Raw genomic sequence first — 20875 nt, forward strand, 5'->3', positions numbered from 1 at the left:
CCTACATTTCTTTTTCCTTTCCATGTACAAAAGGAGAGAAAATGTGTAGAACAGATTGAATACCCTGGAGATTAATTTGAAGCTGGCTTTAACATATAATGGCAATAAATTAATTAACTATCCACCCTGGAAATACAAATGCTATGCAGAAGAATGCCAGAACATGATAACATAACTTTACAGACATAAGGATCAGCAATGAGGGTTTAAAATGTAATGCTTTATAAATATTTAGCGCTATCAAACAAAGAAAATGGGCAAAAAAAAAAGTGTTCACAGAGAACTTTTTATCATCTTTACTTGTGAAAAACTTGGTTGCTATTACAGCTTCTACTGTTCACAACAAAATATGTGCACTGTTTCTCAGTTCATACTACTTCACCAATGAAGGGAAAGGGGTGTGGGGGGGGGGAGGTAATGTACTGCACAAAGGGAAAAACAAGCCCTGAAAGAGCAAAGCCAATGATTCCATTATGCCACCTCTCTGCATCACCACTGTAGCACTGAAGGAGTAACTGAAAATTGGCTAGAACAGACATAAATAAAATATCCTGGGTCTAAACTGCTAACCAGTGATACAAAGTAAGCAACTGAAAAATTTCCATTTTCATAAAGCCAAGAATTACTAGAGAAATGAGGTACAAATTAAATCAATTCCTCCAACATCTTTTCTTACTATGCACCTATCTATTTTGACCTTCTGGTAACCAGATGGCCATTTACACTATTTTAATACTCAACACTCAGTTACTTTGTTGTGTGAAATCCAAAGATGAGACTAAATAACAACCTTCTTTTATAGTAGGCAAATTAAGATATTAACAAGACAAATTCTACCTTCATTTTTTTTTCTGATGGCAAAATAATATGAAAATCTATAAACTCTAGAAAAAAGATTAACCACCAATAAACATTTGTTAACTCTTGGGGAGTTGTTTTTTTTTCCTAGAAGTGACACTAATATCTGAGCAGACACTAATAAATAATAAAGATGTAGTTAAAAATCAATGTACCATCAATATGGTCTTTTGATAAACGTTAAAACATCAGGAAACATACATGACCTGTAATTTCACACAAGGTCTCCAATATGTTTTAGCGTCGAGTTGGAGTAGGGAGTCCCTAAAACCAAAGAATAATACTTAAAGTAAAATTTCTGAATATTTTTCAGTGTCAACAGCTGCACAGCAAGCTGCAAGACGACTGCATACAGACACCACCACCAATGGCTTTTCATCCACCAGGCTTTCCTTTTACTTCCTTCTCACACATTCTTCAGAATGTTTTTATCTTAATTAGAGAAATCAAGTAATTAATATTTGAATAATAATTTTAAAGCAGCTTCAATTCATGAACCTGCAGTTTTTCTTTGAAGCACACTAAACAGTGCTTTGGGCCTATGAAATGGTTTACCAGATAAAAGGACACTTCTTTACATTCTATTATTCTTTCATAATATTATAATATAAAAATAAAACAATATTCCTTAAATAGAATCACACATGTTTTTTCCTTTTGTCCCAGCCCACTATTTAGGGGAATATGCAGATGCTAGAATTGGGACGACTGAAATGATTTCATAACAAAGCAACATCCCAACGCTTAATAAATAAGCCAACTCGAGACTAATAAAGAACAAAAATAGAACCAATGGCAATACCATCAGTTTTACCCCCATAATTTTAGTCCAGCCTTACTTCCAGCTTCAAGGGAGGTTTGGGTCAACTCAAAAGATCAGAGATCTTAAAATCTCATTCATTTTTTCTGCTCAATGGTGAACAAAGTCAATCTAAAACACAGTAACTCAGAGTTGTTACTTTGATCTTGCACAAATAAATGTCTTAAAAAAAGAAATCCCCCCCAAAAAAGAAATCCAAAGAAAAGAGAGAGGGAGAAGACAGAGAAAAGAAAGAGGAAAGAAAAAAAAAAACAAAACAAAAAACTTTGAGGTCAGAATTGTCTATCTTTCAGCCTTTCCGGTGACACTTCACAAGTCTGGCTGCCAGGAATACACTGTTGCTGACCCCCGGGATGACCAAGACTGAAAACAACATTTGCCACTTGTTTCTAGAAAATCAATTTGTCTAAGAGGAGCACCGCCGCGTCTTCCTCGGTGGACACATTAACAGAAGAGAGGCGCCACGGATTTCAGCTAAAGGCTTTTGCCATTTTTGCAGAAGAAAAGCTAATTGTTAATATGGCCATGTGACACTGTAGATCCCAGAAAGGAAAAGGGTAGGAGGAAGACCGAGGAGTTCAAGGCAGTTCAGGGTCAGAACAAGCTCAGGCATCCTGTCATTAGCCAACGTTCGCCGAGCTGAAGGCAAAACACTGCTGACCCGAAAAGGAGTGTGTTGAAACCTGGGGGGCTGGGGGGGAGAGCACACACCGGAGAGTCAATGTGGCAGGCTGTGGGGGGGGAAGAGGGGGGATGGAAAGGAGTTGGGGAGCAAAAAGCATCAGGGTACAAAAAAATAAAATCTCCGGGAAAAGGGGCAGCAGCCCAGAGAGCACATTTAGCACCCTCCCTTATGCCCCGCCACCGGCTCTCCGGGATTCCCCCGTTTCCTCCACCTCCGCTTTCAGACCCACACTCCAGGGGGTGACCCTCCGACCCCGCGGGCGGCCCCGATCTTTGTCTCGGCCCCGCGCCCCACGCGCGGACTCCTCCTCCTCCTCGGAGCTCCCTCCAGTCCCGCATGCTCCTCCTCCTCCTCCTCCTCCGCGCTCCCACCCGCGCGCAGCCTCGGCGTCTCCAAGGAGTTCGGGCGCCGCGGCCGCCGCCCCCTCGCCCACCTCCCGCCGCCCCGCTAGCGCGCGGCGAAGGCAGCGCCGCCCGCGCCCCCCAACCAACTCCACCCCCGCCTGGGCTGCGGGGGGGGGGGGGGAACCTTTGTGTCTCGGGGGACTTTCCGTCCCCCGCCTCCTCCGCCGCCCTCCGGAGACCACAGCGGCTGCAAAGCACGGGAAGCAGCGGCCAGGGTCGCCTCCCGGGAAGACGCCGGGTGGGAGGGCCGACGCCCCCCCCCACCTCGCCCGTGGAAATGCCCGGGCCATCCGGGGTCCGCGTCCGCCCCGATGAGTGACGGACAGGGTACACGCGAGCCCCGGTGCCGCGCCGCCTCTCGCAACTTCCCCGCCGGGCCTGCGTCCCCCCTTCCCCTACCCTGTGGCCGATCCGGCGCCCGGGGAACCGGGCGGCTCGGCCGCCAACTCACCAGCAAGTGCGGGGGACCCCGCGTCCCGGGGCGAGGCCAGGCGCGGAGGGAAAGCGGCTCCGCCGACGCCCGCGGCAACCGGATGCAGGTCCGGGTCTCGGCGGCTGGCAGCCCCGAGGCGCCTCGGCGGCGCAGGCCTCCGCCGCCCGTCTTCCGGCTCCGGCCGGGGGGTGCGGAGCTCCGGGAGGATCCGCCGAGGCCTCGCCTCTCACGCGTGGCTGAGCCCCCCGGTCAACATGGCTCCCGGGCCGCAGAGCCGCGCGGGCGGCCCACGAATCCGCGCCGGCCCGCCGGGCTCCTTCCCCACCGCGGTAGCGCGAGCGCTGGACGGCGGCGAGCTGAGGAGACCGCGGCCGCCGCTCTCGCTGGCTGTGTGCGCGTCGCTCTCCGGCTCGGCGCCTGTGGATGGACGCCTCCGCCTGTTCCCCGGACGAGAGCGAGCAAAAAAGACTTTTATTGAAACGATCCAACCAGCGGCGGCGGAGAAAGGCGACCGGCCGCGGAGCTTCCCCCACCCCCGCCTGAGCGGCTCGCCGGGGGCAGCGCGACCCCTGCCGGCGGCGGCGGCCGCGGCGGCGGCGGCGGGGCGGGGCGGGGCCTGCGGGGCGGGGCGGGGCCTGCGGGGCGGGGCGGGGTAGCCCCAGGAAACCCGCGCCTTGTGATGGGGGTGGGGGGTGGGGGGTGTCTCCAGGGTCTCCCGCCACACCAGGCCCCGAGGAGACACCCCTCTCCCCCTCAGTAGTGGAAGGGCTGGGGAGTGTCTCTGCACACAGCGCCCGAGGAAGAAATGAAATTATGTTAGCCTCATCTTTCTTCCCAGTTCCCAAACAAAACCAAAACTCTGGCTTGAGTCACCCAAGTGCTTACTGCAGGGTGTCAACGCCACCGTTCTCTACGGGCTTTCCACGCTGAAGCATGTGGAGCACTGCCACCCTTTCTCCTGCCCTGTGCCTGGGTGATTGGCCCCAGTGCAGTGAACATGCATACATGCAGCGTTCATGCATGTATTCGCCAATTTAAACTGCAGTGTTTTCCTAGGTGACCATATTCTTGACCCTGGACTAGGCCCTCCAAGGCCTGAGGGTCCAGTGAGCATCAGAGAAAATCGACAGTTACGAAGTCTGAGCGTGGGGGGGAGGGGATCATATTCAAGGTGCTATGTGAACGGAACCAACAACTGTGACACTGGTTAGGTTTTGTTTTCTTGAGGAAGGCGGGCTGAGAGTGGTTGGCCCAGTTTCTGTAAATATTTCTTACTTTCTTCTTTCCCAGAGGCTGAAAAGCTAGTTCAGGAATGAACACAGCCTAGTGAAAGTGAAGATAAACTAAAGTAGTATTGACCCACTTTTTTGTCCACAAGTAAGGATAAAATATAAACAAACTTAAAATCGCTAGAGGGAGATAAAAAAAAATATAGATAGAATATGGCGGGTATATACGTAACAGAAAAAGGGGAGAAAAATGGCCTATATTTTTCCATGTAACACCCGGAAGTACACATGAATTTTAAATGCAATGTCAAATTATCTTATGTTCTAAGAACTTCTGACAATTGTCTTGGATTCTGGGTAAATTTGTTCTTGAAAATACTACCTGCTAACTTCTTTCTTTGTGTTGTTGAGCAAAGTTATGTATCTCTGCTGTTGTAATTAAACATATGTGTCAATCAGACTTCTCTAAAATTACCAGGAACCATAAATTAGCAACAATTAGCTCTTCACATACTTAACACTTGTTTACCATATAAGAATGCAAATATATTTAACAAGCTTTCCTTTACAGCTAGTATGCTTTAAAAACAAAAGTACTGTTAATGATGCTTTTTAGACTTCCGAGTCAAAGAGTTTTATAACAAGAACTAGAATTATTTTCAGAATTCCTTTTAAAGTTAGACAAAAAATATATTTATACATAACCTACTTATATGCCAAGCATTTTTATGTCCTTGTCTTACTTTAAAGAATAATTACATGCTTTTTTGTTCTCTTAAAAAATAGTCAACATCACCCCCCCAAAAAAGTATACAAAATTGCATCCTGAGTTTCAGCACCAATAGTTCTTCATTATAGACTAGAATTATCCCCTTAGAAATAAGATTATTTTAGCTGCCTCATCCCAAAATGCTCAAGAGTATCTTCTTTTCCTCCCACACCACCAAAATTTGGAAGCTAGGTTGAGGGTTGACAATGTGACTCAAGTAGTTGAAGGCCAGGTGAGCAACCAATTCATACCCCATTACCATAAAAAAAGAACTTAGATGATTATTTTATTGATCTATTCTTTTATTAATAGGTTACTAACTGCAGGTTATGCACTCATGCTGTGCTAGACATTGAAGATAAGTAAACAAGACAAAGTTTTCCTTTTAGAAATTGTATTCCATTGGTGGGAATTAGCAATAAGCATGTAAATCACTTAAGGAATTCATAGACATTATAATCATGGAGATGAAGAGAATAAAACAGTAATGGAAATAAAATTGAAGAGGGGTCAACACCTAAAAGACTTCTCTGTGTCTTTCAGATGGTAAGGTCAGGAAAGGCAGGATGATGCACAGAGGCTAAAGCCATGGGTTCATTCTTGGAATCACTTAATAAACCATTTGATGGAGAAATAGTCGCACACAGCAATCAAAACAATGCACAAGGGTATATCATTACTTTTCTAAATTGATTTCATATTCACAAATAGTTCTTTGGGTATGTTACTTGGCTTATCTTTTTTGCTAGACAGAAATACAAGGCAGTCTTTAACCTTATGAAAAAGTGTTATACATACTTTGAGTATTTTCAAGACCATGATGATACATATACCCTAGTGCTTAGAGAAGAGAGGGGCCCAGGAAGAAATCCAAATTCAAATCCACTTGGGAAATGTCACATACACTTTCCTTTCTGCAAAGTCAGAATGCACATTTATGTATAGAAAGCTCTAAATTCCAAAGTTAAAAATAGGGTGGTTTTTTTTTTTTTCCCCAGCAAAACCAGTGCTTCCTAAAATGTTTTGACAGTAGAACAACAGGATCATATGACATGCATGAGAATATAGAGGAAAGCATTTGGAAGTCACTAAACTTTGGACAGAAAGAAGAAAAAAATGGAGCCAGAAAGTCATTTGCTATGATTCACACTCTTGAGTGTGACATTGTCTGGAAACAATAGGAAACATATCCAGATAAGATGTGGAAAAGAAAGTTAGGGTGTAACTTAGAACTCAAAGTGATAGAGTACTTTACTATATCCACAAGGCTCTGGATTCAATCCCCACCTTTGCAAGGAAAAGATTTTTTTTAAAAGAGAGAGCAACATGGTGGCAAATACCTGCAACCCCAGCACTTGGCCGGCGTAGGTAGACTTGAGGTATCAAGGCAACGTGGGGAAAAGGTGAGACAACATCTTATTTTAAAAATTATTGAAGTGGCTTGGGTGCTGGTGGCTCACTACTGCACTCCTAACTCCTCAGGAAGCTGAGATCTGGGGGATGCAGTTTGAAGCCAACTCAACAGGAAAGTCCATGCCACTCTTACTCCAATAAACCATTCAGAAAAAGCTGGAAGTGGTGCTGTGGCTCACATAGTAGAGTGCTAGCCTTGAGCACAAAGAGGCTCAGAAGTGCCCAAGCCAAGTTCAAACCCTAGGACCGGACAAAAAAAAAATTACCAAATTTACAGGAAATAAAACTCAAGCCATAGGCCTCAAATTCCAACTCATTACCATGAAACAAAATAAAACAAAAAATAGGCCGTTTTCAGTTGCTACACATGAGGAGGTTCTCAAACTGTGGTCCTTGAGCCAAGAATAGTAATGCCACCAAAGAATTTCTTAGAAAATAAATGGCAAAGCCTCCCATGCTCCTGGATTGGAAAGATTAACATCGTGAAAATGGCAATACTTCCCAAGGCTATCTACAAATTCAACGCAATACCTATCAAAATTCCAACCTCATTCTTCAAGGAAATAGAAGAGGCAATCCAAAAATTCATATGGAACAATAAAAGACCCCGAATAGCAAAAACGCTCCTCAATGGAAAGAACACTGCTGGAGGAATATCAATACCAAATTTCAAACTCTACTATAAAGCCATAGTAATCAAAACAGCTTGGTATTGGCATAAGAACAGACCTCAGGACCAATGGAATAGAATTAAAAACCCAGAAATGAACCTACAGACCTATAGCCATCTAATCTTCGATAAGGGAGCTAAAACAATAGAATGGAAGAAAGACAGCCTCTTCAGTAAATGGTGCTGGCAAAATTGGTTAACTACATGTAGAAAACTAAAGCTAGATCCTTATATATCACCCTGCACCAGAATCAACTCCAAATGGATCAAAGACCTTGAACTCAAAGCAGACACTCTGAAAACATTACAGGATGGAATAGGAGAAACCCTAGGTCTCCTTGGCTCAGGCCGAAATTTTTTGAATAGAGACCCAGAAACACAACAAATCAAAGAAAGGTTGCACAAATGGGATTGCATAAAGTTGCAGAGCTTCTGCAGGGCAAATGACATAGCTAGCAAGATCAATAGAAAGCCCACGGATTGGGAGAAGATCTTTACTAGCCATACAACGGACAAGGGTCTCATATCTAAAATATACTTGGAACTCAAAAATTAAACCCCCCAACAACAAATCTGCAAAGAAACAACTGCCCAATAAATAAGTGGGCGAAAGACTTAAAGAGAAACTTCTCTGAAGAGGAAAGAAGGATGGCCAATAGACACATGAAGAAATGTTCAACATCCCTAGCCATAAAAGAAATGCAAATCAAAACAACATTGAGATATCACCTCACCCCAGTTAGAACGGCAAAAATCAAGAACTCTAACAACAAGATGCTGGAGGGGATGTGGACAGAAAAGAGCCTTACTTCATTGTTGGTGGGAATGTAAACTTGTTCAACCACTTTGGAAAGCAGTATGGAGGTTCCTCAAAAGACTTCACATAGAACTCCCCTATGACCTAGCAATCCCACTTTTGGGCATTTACCCAAATGTTTACAAACAAGACCACACTAAAGCTACCAGCACAACTATGTTTATTGCAGCATTATTTACCATAGCTAAGATATAGAACCAACCCAGATGCCCCTCAGTAGATGAATGGATCAAGAAAATGTGGTATATATACACAATGTAATTCTATGCCTCCATCAGAAAGAATGACATTGCCCCATTTGTTAGGAAATGGAAAAACTTGGAAAAAATTATATTAAGTGAAGTAAGCCAGGTCCAAAGAAACATAGGTCCCATGGTTTCCCTTATTTGCAATATCTAGTATATGTATGAGTCAAGTGGAAAAGGTCAGATAATGTGATGTCAGGAAAATGAACCCTTAGATATGTATATTAATGTTTTTTTCTTTCGTGCATGTGTTTCTAATGCATTTATAAGATTATCTCTTTGTTGCTTTGCATGTCCCTCCCCCACAGTATAACCCCTGCTTTCACTATATTTGATGTCAGTATAAGTTGTGGAGGAGATGGGGAAAAACCAGTTGTTTAAGGATACAGGTGGACCTGTTGCAACAATGAGAAGTACAAGTTGTCATGTCCAAAACGAGCTTTACAACGTCGGTGGGGGGGGGGGGGGAGGAGAAGGATTGGGATTGGTGGGGAGGGGGGAGGCTGGGAAGGGATGTGAAGGGTAAACCAAAGGAGGAGGCTGCAATGCTTGGTAAGAAATGTACACATTATCCTGCCCATGTAATTGTAACCCCTCTGTACAGTATGTTCACAAATAAAATTAAATTAAATTTAAAAAAAAAGAATTTCTTAGAAAGACAAATTTCCAGACTACCTCTAACCCACTGAATCAGAAATTCTGCTGGGAACCTGGCAAACTACTTTACCAAGTTTCCTAAGATTCTGTTCTATAAATTTGAGAACTATTGCTTTATACAATACCATACTGGCTTTATGTACAAAATAATTCCCACCTATCTGAACGCTTGTGTCATTTTTCAATTATTGTCTAGTATGCATAAAGAAATTAGTTACTTGACATAACTGAAAAAACTTTTGTTTTATCTTAGCCTATTCCCTATTTTGATAGACTGAATCTTATTGAATCTTATAGAAAATCTAGGGTTTTTATTTTGTTTGTGTGTGTGTGTGTTGCCATGAGAAGAAAAAAAATGAGCAATAATCAGCTCTCTTCTCCTAAATATTACTTGAGCAAATAACTTTGCAATTGGTAAAAATGAAGCTATAGATACGTATAAAGAGTATTACCAAGGTCTTTGAAAAACCTACTATGAAAACAGACTCTCTAACATTTCCCTCACATTAATGTCTTTGTAAATATTTTACACCTACCTAACACCTGTCAGATAGCTGTATACCATTGCATAATGACATAGTATCAGAATATCTCCACAAACTTACAAGTTACAAATTTGGGGGAGGAAATGTCTTTCATGTTCCCATGTAAAACTCCAAATTTGGAGTACTAGATTTAACTCTAGAGGATTAATAACATCTAAGCTATTTGGTCCTGAGGAAGGAACAATCTAAAAAGCTTTCAGATCAGTGATATCATGTGCTTTTATGAATAAATGAATCCAGGAATGAAACTTAGTCTTCACACAATGAAGAAGGACATAATTTTCAAATACTTTCTTTTGAAATAATTCTCTAGTTACTTAGAGAAAGTCTCTATGTGAGAATCTATTAAAAGATTAAAAAGTGATTAAGTATCCTCTCCTTTTTCTCTCTTTCTCTGTTCCTCCCTGCCTCCCTTTCCTCCTTTCTTTCCTACCTCCCTAAAGTAGATTGCCATTTTGTCTTCTTGAGTAAAGAGGTGGCTTTTTTAACCAAAAAATGCATTTAAATGTTACTTGAATGTCCTTCAAAATGAAGCCCATTATGAAAACAACTACAAGATTATAAAATTTCCTCCCTTTTAAAGAGTGAACGCTGGGGCAGGAGGGTTTTCTCTGGTGGGCACAGTAAGGATGACATAGTAATTGGCCATCTTCCCAGAGGAAAATGATCAATGAATATTGATCTTTTTTCTTCATCTTTTTGAAAAACAAGAGAAATTAGAAAGTAGGAAGTAGCAGTGGAGTGTGGTTTTATCATCTTAGGAATTTGCTTTAGGTCAGTTTGCTTCAGTAATTTGCTTTAGGTCAGTTGATCAGACTCAATAGTAGTCTTCTCATTTTTAGCCATTAGTCAGAAGGACAAGTTTTCAGTAAGCTTACTTTGCCTTGGTCAAGCCAACATTAATCCAAAGACCATTTCAGAATTGACATGACTTATGAAGAGACTAAAGCAAATATTTGGTATTTAGACATTGGAAAAATAAAAATCAAGGGAGAGTGGAAGGAAAACAAGAAAGGTAAGAAGTGGGGAAAAAGAAGAGAAGAAGAAATAAGCTTTACAAACATAATTTTGTTTAGCAATAAAGCAATTGTAAATTTTAATAGTGTTAGATTCATGGAATGGGGGGGCGGACACAGAATTCAAAACCACAAAGCTAAGCAGGTCAGGGGTTGACCCTTAAAGCTCTATTACACAGTAATTAGATTTTGCAACCATTGGACTGGATAAGAAGTCCTAGCTTTGCCATCAGGAGATATTAGTAGGTTACTTAACTAAGATATTGGTTAAGTTACTTAACTGTTTCCCCATACATAAGCTTGGCATAATAATATACTTGTTTGTAAGAACTAAATGAGATGCCTGTAATGCTTTGTACTGCAAATGTTTGGTCATGAGTGACATAAACAGCAACTTAACCTCTATGGAAAGGAGATTTTGTTGTTTACAGGATTGAAAGGCCAGGTGTAATGCAGTCTTTGGGGACATCTTAGCCAATGACACGCGTTAAATCATCAAAGGTTATTTTCCTTTCCTTTTGATTCTGCCTTTGGCAGTCTTGGCTCCTCCTCTCACTAAGTCAACAGTCAACTGAAATTTCTAGTTCTAGTCTTCCAAGTTCAAGTCTCACAGAGAATGGAGAGCAATCTTTCCAGTAGCATGAGTATTAGCTCTAATTAGTTCAGCTTGAAACACAGACTGTGAATGTAGTCAAGGCAGTCAGGTAGTTGGCTAGGGCCTGGATATAAGCTTTAACCCCAATGCCAAGGTAGAATTGGTTTCGAAAGTATGGAAAGAGAGATCCCTGAAAACAAAGAAGGATCAATAGGAAGGGAAGTGGATGCCAGCCACCCACCTAATTAAAATACAAAAGCCAGGGACTTAGCAGGCTTTATAATCTGCTAACTGCAGAAAGTCTGTTTTGGAACACAGTTGCTCTGTGTCTCATCTGGGCCTCAGTCTACATGCCAATCTGATGCTTTCCAACGTCATTGATAGCTCTGGAATCAAACCCTCCTAGTCCCTGCAGTGGTTGGGTAAGCATCCCCTCAGAAGCTTACATAGCAAAGTTTGATCATCAATCTGAGGTACAATTGGGAGATGATAGAACCTTTTGGAAGTAGAGCTAGAAGGAAGTTAGGTCTCTGTGAACATGCTCTTTATTTGGAGATTAGAAACCCAGCCCCTTTTCTATCTCTCTTTGCTTCCCAATCACCATGAGATGGCCTTCTCTGCCATGTGTTCCCACCATGACTGTGTTGCCATCACCTGAAAAGAAATAGCAGCAAGCAACTATGGCCTAAAACCTCTGAAACCTTGAACCAAAATAAACCTTTCCTACTTTTTTTTTTGGTCAGTTGTAGGGCCTGAACTCTGAGCCTAGGCACCATCCATGAGCTCTTCAGCTCAAGGTGAGCACTCTACCACTTGAGCCACAGAGCCACTTCTGGTTTTCTGGTGGTTAACTGGAGATAAGAGTCTTGCAGACTTTCCTGCCTGGGCTTGCTTTGAACTGCAATCCTCAGATCTCAGCCTCCTAAGTAGCTAGACTTACAGGTGTGAGCCACTGGCACCTGGCCCTTTCCTACTTTTAAAGTTGATTGGCTCAGGTATTTTGTCACAGTGATAGAAAACAAATAGAGGAAGGTCTATTAATAATTGGTCTAATTAGAGGAAAGTCTAAATAGTGGAAGGTTGATTTAGAAAATTCCAAGGGATACTTCAGCTGGCCAACCTGAGTCATATGCCCACCATCTAACTGGAAGGCTCTCACCCGACCAGGGGCAAGGGGGAAGACACAGCTGTTGGGAAGACAGGAGGATATTATTAACAGAAGTAAAAGGGAATAGACATGGAATGGCTGAAAACTAAAGACATTTTGTACCTCTAGGTCAGGATAAGTATGTAATCAGAAATTACAAATCATCAGAAATAATTTTGGTAAAGGGTAGGATGAACTTTGAGGAGGAAGAAATGAAGGAATAAATGGGAAAGAAACCATGTGGGCTGTTATTTGGCGATAAGAAGTGTTGATTTATTGACATATATAACAGCATGGCTGAATCCCCAAATAGTTATGCTGGCTCAAAGATATCAGAACAAAAAAAAAAAGAGTACATTGTATGTTAATCATGTAGAGTATACGGTCTTTCTTATGATTGCATTTTGCAAAATAATTTTTAAAAAACACAAATGAGCCAGATGCTGGTGGCTCACACTATAATCCTAGCCACGCAGGAGGCTGAGATCTGAGGACTGAGGTTCAAAGCTAGCTCAGGCAGAAAAGTCCCCATGATACTCTTAATCTCCAATCAACCACTCAAAAACTGGAAGTGGTGCTGTGACTGACAGGGTAGAGTGCTAGCTAGCCTTGAACACAAAGAGGCTCAGGAACAGTGCCGGGACCCTAAGCCATACAATGACAGCACACACACACACACATACACACACACACACACACACACACACACACACACACACACACACACACTCACACTCTAATCTGTAGTGATAAAAGGCAGGAAAAGCAGCATAAGAACATACACGGTTGTAATTTTTTTTAAGTGTTACTTAAAAAAAAAGATTGTGCTAATGCTTCTTGGTTTATACCTAATGTAAAAATATGCCAAATTGGATACTTTAGCTATGTAATTCATTATATGTAATCACATTTTAAAAAGAGAAAATGTCATTTAAAAATATAAAACAAAAAACACTGTGCTATTATTTAATAGTATTTGAAACTATAATCTGACCTGTCTATTCAAGTGGAATTTCTCAACAGTGTTAAAAATACAGGCTTGAAAAAAAATACAGGCTTTTCTAAGTCTCTCTCTATAGAAGTTATACCACTTAATCCATGGTGGTTTCTAGTCTCAGGGTCAAAGAACAGCTTGTTAAATGCAATAGTAAGATTATATTTTTCTTAACAGAGTTCTCTCTACAGCATGAAAAGGTATAGCAGTGGTCAACTGGGATCAAGAAACACCCGAAGCCTACCTGATCTTATATAAAATTTTGACCTGGTACATCCAAGATGTCATGTTAAAGAACATTAGACTATGCAATAAGTGTCAGCTTCTTCTCACCCTGCCACCTCAATGTGGAAACCATCAGAAAATCTGAAGATTGTTCATCTCATATATTTTTCCCCTTTTCCTCATGATGTGAAATGCAAATCATCTGTGCAATTAATGGGGTATTCTCTGGAGAAGCTTCCTATTGAGTAAGGTACTTCATTTGGGGAACACCCCAACCCTATTAGGTGAATTGTAATTAAAGTTTTTTTTTGACAATCTACAAATGTAATGAAATATCTATTAAAAACCCAATGTCATTCTTTTTTTTTTAGATTTGAAAATTTCTTTTTTTGTATATATTTATTGTGAAAATACTGTACAGAGGGGATATAGTTACATGAGTAGGTAATAAGTACATTTCCTATTGAGCATTGTTACCTCCTCCTTTGTTTTTCTACTACCCTCCCTTCCCTTCCCACCTCCCCAACTCCTCCCTCGCCCCCCCCCCAAGTTGTAAAGTTCGTTTTCAACATGGTGTCTTGTACATCTCATTGTTACAATGGGTCAACCTATATCCTTATTTCAGCACTTTATTATTTCCCTTCTCCTTCACAAATTAGAAAAATGTATATACAAGATGCAGCACACCAGAATCAAATACAGTGAAAAAAGAGGTTATACCGTGGGGCAAGAACGTACAAAAGAAACCAAAAAAATCACATGGTACATTATAAATACATTAAAATCAACAGCAAGAACGATAAAACCACTTGTGTCTCTATCTTGGGGTTCATTTCACTTACCATCATCTTATTAAAGTTGTTTTCTAAGTGTTCATAAAAATTACCAATTGCTTAGTAGGCATCAGAAATGCTAACTCACAATTCAACTTTCATAAACCTAGAAATGTAATGACATTTTGCAAAGACTGGCATTGTTGCTTAGAAGGTAATTTCCTGAGAAATATAAAAATTAATAACATAGTTCATTAAAAAGGTTATTTTATGCACTTGGATACCGCATTATTGTAAATAGACCTATGGTCACAGTCATCAATATTTCTCTTTCTTTATGTACCATGTTTTGTTCCTTCACTATTTTCTCTCCACTTCTAGATACAATTCAGTAAAGTATGTTAGGTCTTTAAATATTTTGCACAATGCTTACAAATACTGTAGCATGATGTAGTAGAAAGTCTCTAGGAGTCAAAGTGAAATAAAGCCAGGTGCCAATGGCTCACAATCTTAGCAATAAGAAATGTTGATTAAGTGTCTTAGTAGTCTTAGTTACTCAGATCTACTTAGCTACTGAGATCTGAGGATCATGGTTCAAACCAAGGACTGAAAGTCTGTGAGACTCATCTCACATTAGCCATCCAAAAACTGGAAATGGAGGTGGGTTCAAGTGGTCAAGTGCCAACCTTAAGCAAAACAGTAAAGGGGTAGTACTTAGACCCTTGAGTTCAAGTCTAAGTACAGCATTCACACACAAACAAAAAGGGAAATTAACCTGGGTTTAAATCTTTGCTGCACTATTTGTTATAAGACACTGAGAAAGTTATCTTTTGGAGCTTCAGCTTCTTTATAGTTAAAAAGAACCTATCTTCAAAGGCTTTTGTGAGGAGTTAATAAGATGCCAAATATAAAAGTGCCTTCCACAATATTTGGCACTTAGCAGGCAGTGAGTAAATGTTAATGTTCTTCCTTCCACTCCTGCACATCATGACTATAAAAGTCATGGAAAAAATACTTTGATGAAAACACATCTGGGAAGGCAGAGATCTAAGTTTATAATGCTCAGGAGAAATTATCTTCTATGGAGAGGCACTACAATATTTAGAAAAAAGAGAAATGGAGAAAAGAAACTTTTGGGGGATGATTAAAAGTGAAATTTAGAAAGAAAAATAAGTTTATATTTTTGTGTGTTATCCATCATAATATAGCACATGCCCCTTCAGAGTATGAAGGTCCTGTAGTAGATATTATGAATAAAAATCCATGTAGTTTGTGATCAATTTTTTTGTAAAGGGAACAAAACATATGACCACAGAGTTTTATGTATCTGATTTTTATACCTTGGATTTATAAGTGTTCAGCTCTGTTTGATTGGAGACACTTAATTATTTTGGGGTTGGGAACTAGAAGTCATTCAATTGTTATATTTATTTTTTAATTACTATTTAATTCAAGTCTTTCTTTGAACCAACATTTACAATGTGCCAGGCACTGGTAAGAAAGGGGAGAAGACACAGATAATAACTGTCTTTAAAGGGCTTAGTATGTGTCAAGAGAGATGACGGCCTGGCTAGAACTCAGAAAGAGCTAAAAGTTTAAAGTGGAAGTTGAATGTGTCTTTCAGGAAAAGGAAAGGATTTCTAGTTGGGAAAAATGCAAAAGGGGAAGAGGAAATTAAAGCAGGCAATACTGTCCATCTAAGTCAACAAATACTGGTGACTAGGAATCTAACTTGCTAAAGAACACAAATATCTTAAGTGGTCCACCTGGTCTCATGTCATGCACAATATAGTTTATCCAAATACCATTGTACTAAACTAAACGTGCAAAGCAGATAGCCTATTTTTAGTCCTTCCATAGCTTTTGATGTCTTCATTTCAGATGTCAACTTTTAAAGTAAAAACTCAGTTATTATTTGTAACTTAGTTTTAGAAAACAGTAAACCTATTATACTAAAACCAAAGGTAAGGGCCTCTTTTCATGTAAGAGCATTGATAAATGGATAATGAAAAAAAAAAAAGTGAAGTCAGAACATCTAGAAAGAGCTTCTAGTCCTTTGCCAGATAGTTCAAGGGGCCTTGTCATTCTTTATGAGTCTTGGCTGCATAGCAACATGCTAAAATCTACAATTGTGAAATGGTTATGGGTCATTGCTCATGCTCTTATTTTTATTTTATTTTTATTTTATTTTTTTTTTCTTTTTGCTTATGTGGTGCTGGGGAATCGAACCCAGGGCTTCAGGCATGCAAGGCAAGTACTCTACCACTGAGCCACCTTCCCAGCCCCGATGCTCTTATTTTTAGAGCATTAATGATACATAGTTATGATTATAGAGTCATATAAAATTTAGGTGTGGGATTTATACATGGCAAGATTGAGGTGGAAACTAAACTTTTATTAAATAGGTTAAGCATTTTATTTACCAGTAGACATAGTATAAAGCTTTACTAACTTTATCCTGAGATAATCTTCAAATATAAATGTAGTTTTGCTTATATTATAAACCTATCAAAGGTAAAATATCCTATTCCATCTTCTTAGATAGTTTCCAACTTCTGTCTAAGACCAGTGTTACTCTCCAAGCTTGACATCCCAGTATTTCGATTTGTTCACTTGAGAGATACCATCTTTCTTTTTGTATCTTACTCAGGCTTTCAACTGCTTTACGAACTAGATAACTCAGCTTTTTCTGCAGGTCAAGTACTTTCAGCTTAGTTTTAGTCAAGCTTGAATGTCTCATTGCAAGTGACACCCAGCCAGCAAAATACAAAAGACTCAAACAGTACCATAATTGAGCCTGAGGGGGAGTGTTCTCTGTTTTATTCAAAACAGGGAATGAATGGGAAATGAGAATAAGCTGGAAATTTGACTTTGAAAAGATGACAGAGGAAGAATGGGAGGGAAAAACATGTTAGGTTTTTAAGAACATTCTATTTTTCTTATAGAACATAAAGTGTTAACTGACTCTTTTGTCCTCTGCCACCAACCCCCTTTTTTGGTAAATGCTTTAAATTTTATACAAGAGTGTTACAAAGGATTTTTTAAAGAAATTAAAGAAAATCACCCATAATTCTTCAATTCTCACACAGTAACTTTTGTCACTTTGAAGTATTTCTTTTTAGCCTTCGTTTCATATTTATACCTTTTAACAGGGAGCAGGTAGCTTTCTGTCACATTCTTCACTCATCATTCTCATAAATGATATTTACTTGCTTTGCAGGAATCCTTATGATTATTTGATTTGTTGGCTGCTTAAAACTCTATAACTTTTGTTTCATGAGTTTTCTCCACTCACTTGTGAAGTCTCCAAAGCGTCCCTGGCAGTTGTTCAGCAGCAGAGGTATGTCACTGGTTGGGTTCCTGCCCAGTTGGCTACTATACTGTCTATTTAATTCCTTTTCTCCATTGCTGAATACCACCACATTTTCAGGAAAGCTAAACACATTGTGCAGCTTGCAGTTAACTGTAACAAACTGCCTTCAATAATAAACTTATATAAAAGGATGGTTTATTTTTGGTTCACTGTCTTGGAGATTTCTGTCCATGACTTACTGGTTCCATGGCTTTAGACCTGTGGTGATGCAGCACGTCATGGTAGAGCATATGATGATGTTTATCTCATGGTCATGAATGGAAAAGAGAAAGGGGTAGAGTTCTACAATCATCTTTAAGGACATACCTCCAATAACCAGAGGGCTTCTCACTAGGCCTTGCGTAAAAGCACCAACGGCTGAAGACCAAGCCTGTAACTTGTGCAGTCTTGGAACATTCCAGATGCAAACTTGAGCCTTGAGTCTGTCAAAACTGCTGTCGCCACTGCAACCATTTCTCCTGAATATTATTGGCTTCCTACATAGGACTTAGTGTTTTAATTTATTTCCCATATAACTCACTTTGATCCTACTCACCATTGATTCGGCCTAAAGGTTTCCTACTTGCAATGAGTCCCAACTCAAATGATCTACCTTATCTTCAAAACAGGAATTATTGACTAGTAGCCAAATTTTCAATCTTTTTTATTCTGCTAGCAATTTAAGAAAAATTCTTGGACTAAAAAATGTTTCCTCAGTTTATTTAATTAAACTTTAGTTTTTCTTCTTTCTCTCTCTTTCTTTAAAACAGAGGATCTATTGGAGGACATAAAGAACTCAGTAAGGTCTAGTATGCAAAATTTCAGTCCCCCAATAATACAGTAAGCTCTAGTATAAGGTATTATGCATAGAGGTCAGACAACATTCAAGTAACATTGGCAGGAAAAGCCAGGTTTTGAGTTTACAGAATAATGACACACCCAGATGAAAGTGAATGTTGGTTGGTTGGTTTATTTAAGATGCTTAAACCTGCTGGCAGATTTGAAACTGGGACATCTGTCATCAAAGAAGAAAAACAAGCAAGACCAATATGGGATAGGTGGCAGATGGATTCCAAGAAACTGATGATCAACTCAGGTCCAGACAGGTATGACATCAAGGTTGGGAAAAACCTGGTAGTCATGCATTTGGAACAAAAGATTTCATTTTCATAGAAACATAGTATGTCTGATTTGTTGTTTATTATTTTGCTTTGGTTTGGTTCCAAAAAAAACATTTCTTAAGTTATGTGGGATGTCTCATTGAAGCAATATTGTCGTCACAGGATCTAGTTGCCGTAGATCAGGAGAAGTAGTTTCAAATCAGGTTCTAACACTGATTAACTAGGTGACTTTGGGCAAATATTTCTTAACTATGAAATAAAATAGTTGTATTACATCAATGCTCATAATCTTTTATAAAAAGACATTATTTGTATCTTTTGATCTGATGAAAAATATGGATCATTTTCTCATAAAAATATACCTAAACATCCCTTAAAATTTCCATTCCAGAAAAACTTTTTTCTCACTATTGTCTGTTCACATAATGAAGAAGTTGGAAAGAATCCAAATGTATAAGCACAAAAGAAAAACCAAAATCAAAATTACTTCCCCAAAGCACATTTTAATATCAATACTGTAGTTATTTGGACCTGAAAAGAAGTGATGATATAGATTTACATGGTAATATGTTTGTCATTTATATTAAATAGTATGCTGAATTTAATTTTTAGGTTTTTTTTCCTCTATGTTATCTGGGTTTGGACTCAGAACTGTAGCCTTATCTCTAGCCCCTTGAACTTTAATTTTGATAACAACAAGTGAAAAGAAGCCCAGACTGACAAAGGAATATTGTTGCCTAAAAATAGGTAGATCCAGACACACCGGATTTCCCTAGGACTCTTTAAATTTAATTTAATTTAACTTTTTTCTAGGGCTTTTTTATTTTTGGTGATGCTGGGGTCTGAACTTAAGGCATGGCACTTACTAGGTGGGCACCCTATCACTTAATTTATCCCTTACTCTCTAGTCCTTTTCTGCATTAGCTATTTTTCAATTAGAGGCCAACCTTGGGTAGAAGAATCATTATGTTTGGCTTCTTCTATCCATGGCTTCCTTTGTAGATGAAATCACAGCAACACTACATCCCAATTTACATTGAGGTAGGATCTTGTGAACTTTTTTGCCCAATCTGATCTTGAGCTTGGATCTTTCTGATCTCCTGAGATTACAAGAGTGAGCCACCACTCGCAGCTTTATCCAGGATGTTATATGATGATATAGATGTGTCATTTCTTTCCTCATATCTACAAATTTGTCCATCTTTTCTAAGCCTGCATCATCAGTGATATACACACACGCACACATACACACACAAATATATACACTAATACACATATATGGATGTAGTTAAAACATGCATTCCAATTTAAAAGTCAAACTTTAAAGCCATTTTTCAGTGTTTCTGTTTCCAGCAGTCTGTAGATTTCTGTCTCATGAGAAAGTGACATATTTTATCACTCTTGAATGACAGCAAGAAAGTCTCCTCATTGTGGGAATTTTTTGTTTTGTTTTGTTTTGTTTTGCTGGTTGTGAGGCCTGAACTCTGGGCCTGGGTGCTGCCCCTCAGCTCTTCAGCTCAAGGCTAGCACTCTACCACTTGAGCCACAGCACCATTTCCAGCTTTTTCTGCTATGTGGTATAGAGGAATTGAAGCCAGAGCCTCATGTATGCAAAGCAGCCACTCTACCACTGAGCCACCTTCCCAGCCCCTGTGGTTGTTTTTTTATAATTGTCTTTTCCCACTCTTCTCTCCCACTGTAGTAGCTTAGCCAAGAGCTCATAATTTATTTTTTGGATCAGTTTCCAAAGTAGTAACTCAAGATCTTATGCTGAGGAAAAGTCTTACCTCATTCATGTGCTCCAATAAGTCAAACCACAATGACTTTTCCCCTGTAGGATTGTTTTAGGTGTGAATTCCTGTGAATAATTTCATATAGCATTTTCCTTTATAGACAAAGGTCTAGCAAAGGGTCTGAGGAATCTGACAACTTCTGCCTCTATGGCAGACTCCTCTGAGGAGTATTGGCAGACACTTCAGTGCCCTGTGTAAGCTGATGTAGAAGGGGATGACTCATAATGATGTGTTGAGCTTCTTTTCATCAAAGCAGAAAAACCAGATGTGTTGCCAATCTCTGCATGTGCATTGTCATCTCAGTCTTGTTTGCA

The 20875-nt window shown here is 39.8% G+C and overlaps 1 protein-coding gene and 1 long non-coding RNA gene across 4 annotated transcripts in view; one reads left to right on the forward strand and one right to left on the reverse strand.

The window, feature by feature from the left end:
• Window positions 1-1496, forward strand: part of LOC138805632 (uncharacterized) — a 33184-nt gene extending 31688 nt beyond the window's left edge. For both annotated transcript variants that reach the window (XR_011365606.1, XR_011365607.1), the window contains one exon: window positions 1172-1496. This is a non-coding gene — a long non-coding RNA (uncharacterized lncRNA). The remainder of the gene's footprint in view (window positions 1-1171) is intronic.
• Cdk17 (cyclin dependent kinase 17) overlaps window positions 1-3298 on the reverse strand; it is a 77629-nt gene extending 74331 nt beyond the window's left edge. Inside the window, exon 1 of one of the 2 annotated variants that reach the window (XM_069990469.1) lies at window positions 3219-3298. The gene's annotated coding sequence lies outside the window, so the exon portion shown is untranslated. The remainder of the gene's footprint in view (window positions 1-3218) is intronic. The other variant, XM_069990476.1, reaches the window with a different exon arrangement.
• Between the last annotated feature and the right edge of the window lie 17577 nt (window positions 3299-20875).

The sequence above is a fragment of the Dipodomys merriami genome, unplaced genomic scaffold (genome assembly GCF_024711535.1).
Source record: "Dipodomys merriami isolate MVZ:Mamm:240054 unplaced genomic scaffold, mDipMer1.0.p SCAF_10, whole genome shotgun sequence".
NCBI classification, from domain to species: Eukaryota; Metazoa; Chordata; class Mammalia; order Rodentia; family Heteromyidae; genus Dipodomys; species Dipodomys merriami.